Source organism: Dreissena polymorpha, chromosome 15 (assembly GCF_020536995.1).
Source record: "Dreissena polymorpha isolate Duluth1 chromosome 15, UMN_Dpol_1.0, whole genome shotgun sequence".
NCBI classification, from domain to species: Eukaryota; Metazoa; Mollusca; class Bivalvia; order Myida; family Dreissenidae; genus Dreissena; species Dreissena polymorpha.
In genome coordinates this window covers 66,488,367-66,497,603 of record NC_068369.1, presented here as the reverse complement: position 1 = coordinate 66,497,603, position 9,237 = coordinate 66,488,367, and the positions used below count along the sequence as shown (strand labels likewise).

Genomic DNA, 9,237 nt, shown 5'->3' with positions numbered 1-9,237 from the left:
TGATAGTTACACAGACCCATACAGGTTATATTATAAATGATAGTCCCACATCTGATATTTCCACAAAACCATTTTATTGTTTCTTTTCTCTATTTAATTTTTTAAACACAATATTCCAGTTTAACTCTAGTAATACAATGCAATCTGAAATAAACAAAGCTTTTTGTGAAAACTGCTTTAACAAAAGGGCCGAGATTGAACATGATTGCTCACCTGGGTAATGCCTCAGTCACAAATAATCCGGTCGCCGGCCGATGTGTCCAATATCCAGGCATCGGGAAGACTGGACAAGATACAACAAGATGTGTTTGTGAAACACAATGTCCCCCTGTATGACGTTTGACCTTGAAGGATGACCTTGACCTTGACCCTTCACCACTCAAAATGTGCAGCTTCATGAGATACACATGCATTTAAAATATAAAATTGCTAGCTTCAATATTGCAGAAGTGACATGAGCAATTTTGACCCATATATTTGACCTTGAAGGATGACCTTGACCTTGACCTTTCCCAACTCAAAAAGTGCAGCTTCATGAGATACACATGCATGCCAAATATCAAGTTGCTATCTTCAATATTGCAAAAGTATTCATAAAACAAGGGCTGTTTGTAAAACATGCATGCCCCCCATATGGGCTCTCTGTTGTAGTGACAGCCATTGTGTGAATATGTTTTTTGTCACTGTGACCTTGACCTTTGACCTAGTGACCTGAAAATCAATAGGGGTCATCTGCCAGTCATGATCAATATAATGCATGGTGTGGTAATTTATAAGTTATTTAAAAAAAATTGGGGTGGGTGGGGGGTGGGGGGATTATAGGGGGGTGGGGGGTGAGAGGGGGTAATAATTTGGGGTGGTGTAATTTATTAATTGTTTTAAAAAAATTGGGGTGGGGGTTGGGGGTGGGGGGAGTGAGAGGGGGTATAATGTGGGGTGTGGTAATTTATAAGATGTTTAAAAAAAAAAATTATTTTTTTTTTGGGGGGGGGGGGTGGGGTAAAGGTAGGGGGGGTAGGGGGTGGGGGGGGGTAGGGGGGTGAGAGGGGGGTTATAATGTTGGGTGTGGTCATTCATAAGATGTTTAAAAGAATATTTTGTTTGGGGGTGGGGGGTAGGGGGTGGGGGGGTAGGGGGTGGGGGGGGTAGGGGGGTGAGAGGGGGGTATACTGTGGGGTGTGGTTATTTATAAGATGTTTAAAAAAAATGGGGGGTGGGTGGTAGGGGTGTGAGAGGGGGTATTAATGTGGGGTGGTGAAATTTATTAGCTGTTTAAAAAAAAAATATTTTTTTTGGGGGGGTGGGGGTGGGGGGGTAGGGAGGGGGGGGGGTGAGAGGGGGGTATAATGTGGGGTGTGGTAATTTATAAGATGTTTAAAAAAAATTGAGGGGGGGATGGGGGGGTTAGTGGGGTGGGGGTAGGGGTGTGAGAGGGGGGGTTATAATGTGGGGTGGGGTAATTTATAAGATGTTTAAAAAAATGGGGGGGGGTGGGGAGGGTAGGGGGGTGAGAGGGGGGTATAATGTGGGGGTGGTAATTATAAGATGTTTAAAAAAATATTTTTTTTTTTTTGGTGGGGTGGGGGGTAGGGGGGTGGGGGGGGGGGGTAGGGTAGTGTGAGAGGGGGTATAATGTGGGGTGTGGTAATTATAAGATGTTTAAAAAAATTGGGGGTGGGGTGGGGGGTGGTAGGGGGGTGGGGGTAAGAGGGGGTAATAATGTGGGGTAGGGTAATTTATTAGATGTTTAAAAAATTGGGGGTGGGTGGGGGTAGGGGGGAGTAAGAGGGGGTATAATATGGGGTGTGGTAATTATTAGATGTTTAAAAAAATGGGGGGTGGGGGTAGGGGGTAGGGGGGGAGTGAGAGGGGGTTGGTGTAATGAGGGGTGGGGTTATTTATTAGTCGTTAAAAAAATTGGGGGTGGGGGGGGTGGGGGTAGGGGGTGGGGGGTATTTGGAGTGGGGGGGGGTAGGGGGGTGGGGGGGTAGGGGGGTGGGGGGTAGGGGGTGAGAGGGGGGTGGGGGTTGAGAAGGGGGTTTAATGTGGGATGGGGGTAATTATAACATGATGTTTTAAAAAAATTGGGGGGGGTCATATCCTCTATTCATTAAACATGAAATTTAAACTTATTGCATTTGTTTCCCCTGTATATAAGAAAGATATCATAGTGTATTACCTCCCCTGTCCTGCTTATATGTATATTAATCAACACAATTAAACATTTACACAATATTTACAAAATATACAAAAAATCTCATATTCTGATAATATTTTTACTGATCCACTGTATTTTACTCATTGGATGATGTTTCATTGGACTGATAATTATAGATTTATGATTACAGACCAGTTGCTTCAGTAATATTGTTCATAGTTTGCCCTGTTGGCCGCGTATGCATTCTTGAGTTATCATTCAAAAACCATTTTACTATTTCGGGTCACCGTGACCTTGACCTTTGACCTAGTGACCTCAAAATCAATAGGGGTCATCTGCGAGTCATGATCAATGTACCTTTGAAGTTTCATGATCCTAGGCCCAAGCGTTCTTGAGTTATCGTCTGACAACCACCTGGTGGACGGACCGACAGACCGACCGACCGACATGAGCAAAGCAATATACCCCCTCTTCTTCGAAGGGGGGCATAATGAGCGATTTGGGCCACATATATTTGATCTCTGACCTTGAAGAATGACCTTGACCTTTCACCACTCAAAATGTGCAGCTCCATGAGATACACATGCATGCCAAATATCAAGTTGCTATCTTCAATATTGCAAAAGTATTCATAAAATAAGCGATTTGGGCCACATATATTTGACCTCTGACCTTAAAGGATGACCTTGACCTTTCACCACTCAAAATGTGCAGCTCCATGAGATACACGTGCATGCCAAATATCAAGTTGCTATCTTCAATATTGAGAAAGGGTTCATAAAATGAGCGATTTTGGCCACATATATTTGACCTCTGATCTTGAACAATGACCTTGACCTTTCACCACTCAAAATGTGCAGCTCCATGAGATACACATGCATGCCAAATATCAAGTTGCTATATTCAATATAGCAAAAGCTATTGCAAAATGTTAAAGTTGGCACAAACAGACCAACCAACCAACAGACAGGGCAAAAACAATATGTCCGCCACTACTATAGTGGCGGACATAAAAATAATATGCAGTAATATGCAAGTACTATAAACAGTCTATTATGTAAAGTTGGAATACAACATTAATTCTAGAATGGACTGTTTCCGCACCGTATGGGCAAGCCCCCTTTGCTCATACACAGCATGGGCAAACGCCCTTTGCTCATCCACCGCATGTGCATGAGCAAAGGGGGTTTGCCCATGCGGTGCATGAGCAAAGGGGTTTGCCCATGAGCAAAGGGGGTTTGCCTATGCGGTTTATGAGAAAAAGAGGGTTTGCCCATGCGGTGCATGGGCAAAGGTCCATTTATTTTTAATTGATAACTCTATAATTTATGGCTTCAAGCAAATGAAGCTGAAACAGTCCATTCTAGAATTAATGTTGTATTCCAACTTTACATAATAGACTGTTTATACTGTCATAGATGGTCTAGGAGATACATAGCACATTGATATATTCTATGTTAAAATATTAACATGTCCGTCATTTACAAATAATTTGCAAAGTATGTTGTGGAGCTCGTTTAAAATTGCATAATAAGAGAACGGATTGAATCTTCTAAAAACAAACCTCTTTAACCGATTATGAGTAATACTAAAAATACTTTTCCAAGTAAGTAGTCACAATGAAATCATTGTTTAGTTGAGTGTGTCTTTCAGTTTCAGTTTAAAATTTGTCATTATGAATAGACTTGCCAGCCTAAAATCGTCCTTGTTACGGAGAACACTGATTGTTATTAACAAGTGGTTGGAGTGTGCATTCTCAACTCTGTATTGAACCACTAAAGAACAATGTACCATACATCCTCCTCCAGCCTGAATGTTTAAATATCAAAAGTGCTTTTTAAAAGAGGCAATAACAAAATTTCCAACTAAAGGTGTGTTATTATAGATTGAACAATTTCAAGCATAAATGTTGTAAAAGAAAAGTTGGTCTCCAGACTGAAATCTGCAAACAAAACTAGAGCTTTGTCACAGACGTGACATAAACCCCCATGTGCCGCATTGACACAGACTATTTTGCATGCTGTCTTCACAAAACAAGAGAATCTAATTTATGCCTATTTGTAAGAATTGTTATGCCATTATCATTTAAAGACATTTTGACCTTTGAACTCTTGAATTCTTTCACATGACACGCCATCCAATGACTGTGAACAAAATTAATGTACAGAGGCATTTAAAAATCTCACAATGAATGACATAGTTCTGGCCCGGACAAGATAATTTATTGCCATTTTTTACCTTTGAACTAAAAGTGTGACCTTGACCTTGGAGATATCTATGTAAGTCTTTCTCATTACACACCGTGCAATGATGGTGAACAAATGCGTTGAATTATTTTTAAATCTCACAATGAATGACATACTTACGGCCCGGACAAGCTCATTTATGGCCATGTTTGACCTTTGAGCTCAAAGTGTGACTTTGACCTTGGAGATATTGACGTAATTCTTAAGCTTGACACACCGTCCCTTGATGGTGAGCAAATGTGCCAAATGATTTTAAAATCTCACAATGAATGACATAGTTATTGCCTAGACAAGCTCATTTAAGTCCATTTTTGATCATTGAACTCAAAGTGTGACCTTGACCTAGGAGATATCGACGTAATTCTTTCGCGCGACACTGTGCACTGTCCAATGATGGTAAACAAATATGCCAAATGATTTAAAAATCTCACAATAAATTATAAAGTTATGGCTCGGACAAGCATTTGACCTTTGAACTCCAAGTGTGACCTTGACCTTGGAGATATTGACATACTTTTTTCACACGACACACTGTCCTATGATGGTAAACAAATGTACAAAGTAATTTTAAAATCTAACGATAAATATCGAAGTTTTGGTTCGGTCTGTTTAAAACACACTAAGTGACCCCACGACCCACGACCCATGACCCATGTTTAAACATAACCTCAGAGCTCCAGATAAAATTTTGGTCAAATTCTTATTTACTCCCTATTTTAAAACTTAATTCTTATTTTACCCCCTATTTATAAAATTAATTCTTAACAATATATTACAAAATATTTGTTTATTCATTGTTTTTGACACATCAACAAATTGAGTCATTTACGCAAGAGCTTATAAATTCATCAATTATTGACGAAACCATGCTTTGGGTTTTTGAATCTAATTGAAAGAATGCTTGCATCGTGGACTTTTGACACTGTAATGGCTTTTTTGCCTTCAACGCTTCGGTCAGCCATTTTGATTTTTTCTTTAAAACGGTCACTGACACTTCTGCTTAGGTCATAATGGCCTTTTGGTCGCTGTTTAAAGTCATATAAAAAACTATATTTAACATTTAATTTTAATGACATTTTGAATAGGTATACAGTATATTACTTGTGTATAAAAATTACGATGAGGGTAATTAAAAAGGTACAATTAACAGTAATGACTCGCCTGCAATACTAGGAGAACAGAATCGAGACCGTTTGGCCTTTCGACCGTTCTTAGGTGTGGCTCTTCCTCACAGCACACGCTTGAGTGACGTTGACTTAAAAGTTGTAGTTTTAATTGAGCGCCTAGACGAGTCAGAACCGGGATGAAAATAATGTTTACCGTATATATTTTGCTACTGGAAGTTTCACGCACGTTCGAAAATTTTGAATTTGCGTTTTATTTTTTCAATGCGTAACTTAACGCAAAGATTTTAAATCTAAATCATTATTTAAGAAATTTAAATCGTTTTTACGCCTTTACGCATGTTATCTGGAGCACTGCATAACCTAGACATCATCTAGATACAACTTGTGACCAAGTTTGGTGAAGATTGGATGAAGTTTCGGGACAGACCAACAGATCGACAAACCAACAGAGTGACACCGACCGAAAGACCGACAAAGTGACTGCTATATAGCCCCCATCACCAATGGTAATGGAGGTATAATAAAAAATTCTTACACAAAAAAAGAGAACAAATATTTATATGTATGTGTTGCTTTCAGTCCATATCATACAGAACTAGATATGTCACAGACACTCATCCCTCATGACACATGATTGGACACAGTAAAATTATAATTTTAATTTATTCTAATTAAATTATAACCAAACACAAAAATATTCTTAATATACTTAACACTTGAGCAAAATACTACAGTCATAATTTTATGAAGCGCACATATATATATCTCAACACATGAAAAATGACAGACATAATTTTGCAATAATTGATTGCACAAAAAATGCCTCCCTTTAAGATCACTTAAATATGATCTTTCTTAGGTTATTGAGTGAAATTTGCCAGCATTTAAAGAAAAGTTGAATTAAAAAACATATGTTTTTAAATTAATATATTCTTCCAAAGAAACAAGAAATGCGTCACATACACTGATGCTCCTATGGTACATGTTTGGACACACACATATCAACTATTATATTCTACAAATGGCAAAAAAACACAAAGGGCCATAACTCAGCACAAATTGGCGGCTGTCAAAATTCTGTTCTTTACTGATGTAATTAAACTATGGAAGTTAGGGAAAGATCATAATTGAATGCTGATGGGGCAAAGGTCCTGTAATAAATATTTAATGAATTTTTAATTAAATTTTATAAAATTATTTATTTAAATTATTAAGTAAGCCTTGTTACAGCAAATATACGTCTATATACGTCTATATACTTCCATATTTCCATTACTTAAATACTCTAAATATTCATAGCTACGCAAACAAACATCCATAACTCTAATTATGGACTAACATCCTGGGTCTTGCATATATCTTCAAATGTTTGCGTAAAATCTACTAATGTTGACATGGAAGGCAGATGCAAAAATCATGATTATGCAAAAAACATGAAAATGTGCGCTATTCCATCTGCCATCAATTTTCTAGCTGCATACAATTATGGTCAGAAATCTAGGTCAAAACCTTTGGAAGACAGCTACAGTAAAACAAGAGGGTCATCACACCTCCCTGTTGACTGTGAGTACTTAGAGAGTGGATGGCTGGAAATAACACTTAATTTAGAGTGCATCCGTTTTCTATATTAGTGGCTCTTGACTTACTACATAGAAAAACGTGTACAATGTAATTTAGCACAAAACTTTCCCCATCACTGCCATTTCACGATAAAGAAACATAATTATGTATATTGGGCACCTATTATTCACATTGCCATGTGAGCTGGAAGGGTGTTGGTAGTGAAGCAGAACTTTAAAAAAACATTATGAGACAGCATACTTGCACAAGAAACAGCTTTTAAGATACAATGTATTGATCAGTATTGTAAAGTCCGTATTTGGTCAATAGCCTTTAATAAAATACACAATTTTGGATACAATGTCTATTGAATAATTTAATGTGAACATCTAGACATATATCATGTAAACTGTGACCAGAGTATTACAATCGGCATGATTTAAGATTAGCAATAGGAAGTGCTGTAAAACTAACAATCTGATAGTTTTGATCCAGGCCAACGCCTGATTGGCCTTGAAGGTATACAAGAAAAGACACAAGAGCTAAAAGGGTCCTAAGGAGCCAATCTAAGACTATATGGAACTAAAGAATTATGAGCAGGTAGTTTTCGCAAGGTTTTACACACAAAAAAACGTTTACATAAAACTCCCCCAGCACCTGGCAGCCATTTTTTTAACACAAAAATAATAATAATCATGCCAATAAATAATAACAAAACACAGTTTGTTTTAATATGTTTAACAACTTTCACAATGAGTGTGTAACTGTAAACAAATGTGACTGCTAGTGTTGTCAAATTGCTTTCCTATAGCCACAAAAGAAAACTGCTGCACAACATAGCAGTCTTGTTTTTTTTTAAGGGGCCTTTTAACACAATTTGGCATGAATTGAAGTTTGTCATTAAATGCTTTATATTGATAAATGTTAACATAGGATATCAAAAGCCCCATGAAAAAACAAGAATACAATTAAAGAAAGAAAAAAAGCAACCCTCAACTGGGCTCCAACCACTGACCCCTGGAGTAAAAGTCTACCGCTAAGACCACTCCGCCATCCGTGCTCATACATTCAGTGATGCATTTTATACTTTATATAAGAAATCCTCAAAGTATCACACAATATTACGACAACAACAGAACTCCCTAAATTATTAAATCGTTTCGCTTTGAAACGCTTGATAATTTTCAGGATTTGATATCGGCAAAAGATGCATATAATGGGTATTTTAGAGCATTGTCATGTTCGTTATTACTGTTTTTTTTCACAAATATCAAAACCACAACAAAAATTTGCAAATTTGAAACAATTATTTATATTTTGTCACCAACCAAAACGTGATAAGGCACATTTATCAGACATGAACTGAATTTCAATAATTAAAGTTCATCTTGATAATAACTAACGACAACCCAATGCAGTTTTAATGCTGTTTGCTGATGATCAGTTTCTAAGGGCTGGAAATGAAGCCTTCACAACGTGCATCTTGTAAAATACTTCTTTAATTAAATTTAACTTTCTAAGGAACTACACATGCCTCAAAGTACCTATCTAAGTGATAAAGGGTTAAACAAGAGATTAGACTCCTCATAAGTGTGAGCCAAAAGTAGGTCAGTGTCAAGCAAAATGAGGTAAGGTTAGAGTCATTGTGTTGGTAGTGTTCTAGGTTTTTTTTCCACTTTTTGGGAAGATAGCCCATGGCATTGGAATTGGGAATTTTATCGGCATTTTCATGAAATTGGGAAAATAAATTCATAAGCCTTTTTTTCCACATGAAAAGTCCACTGATTAGGGAAATACTAAATTTGATATAACTCTTTATAACACTCAAATTAAAAGAACAAAATCATATAATACTTTGTTAGATGTAATTGAATTGAAATTGAGATAAAATACGCATTAGACTTCTTTCTAAAAAAAAAAAAAAAATTTTTTTTTTTTTTTTTTTTTTTTGCAATTGAGAATTTTTTGCCACATTTTGGGAAAAAAGTATACTTTTTGGGATTGGGAACATAGCCGAATTTCGGCTATGAAATCGGGCCAAAAAAAAACCCTGAACATACATGCACGTATGAAAGCTTTGTAGGAAACATTATTGATATTATAATGTATGTGTCAGGATGGTTCAATCAATATATACCTCCCAAAT

At 37.1% G+C, this 9,237-nt stretch overlaps 1 long non-coding RNA gene across 1 annotated transcript; it reads right to left on the bottom strand.

The window, feature by feature from the left end:
- Window positions 1–296: 296 nt before the first annotated feature.
- LOC127860993 (uncharacterized) lies at window positions 297–3,076 on the bottom strand. Its single transcript, XR_008040011.1, has 3 exons — window positions 2,990–3,076; window positions 2,704–2,849; window positions 297–363 (listed from the first exon to the last, which is right to left on the bottom strand). It is a non-coding gene; the product is annotated as an uncharacterized LOC127860993 (long non-coding RNA).
- Between the last annotated feature and the right edge of the window lie 6,161 nt (window positions 3,077–9,237).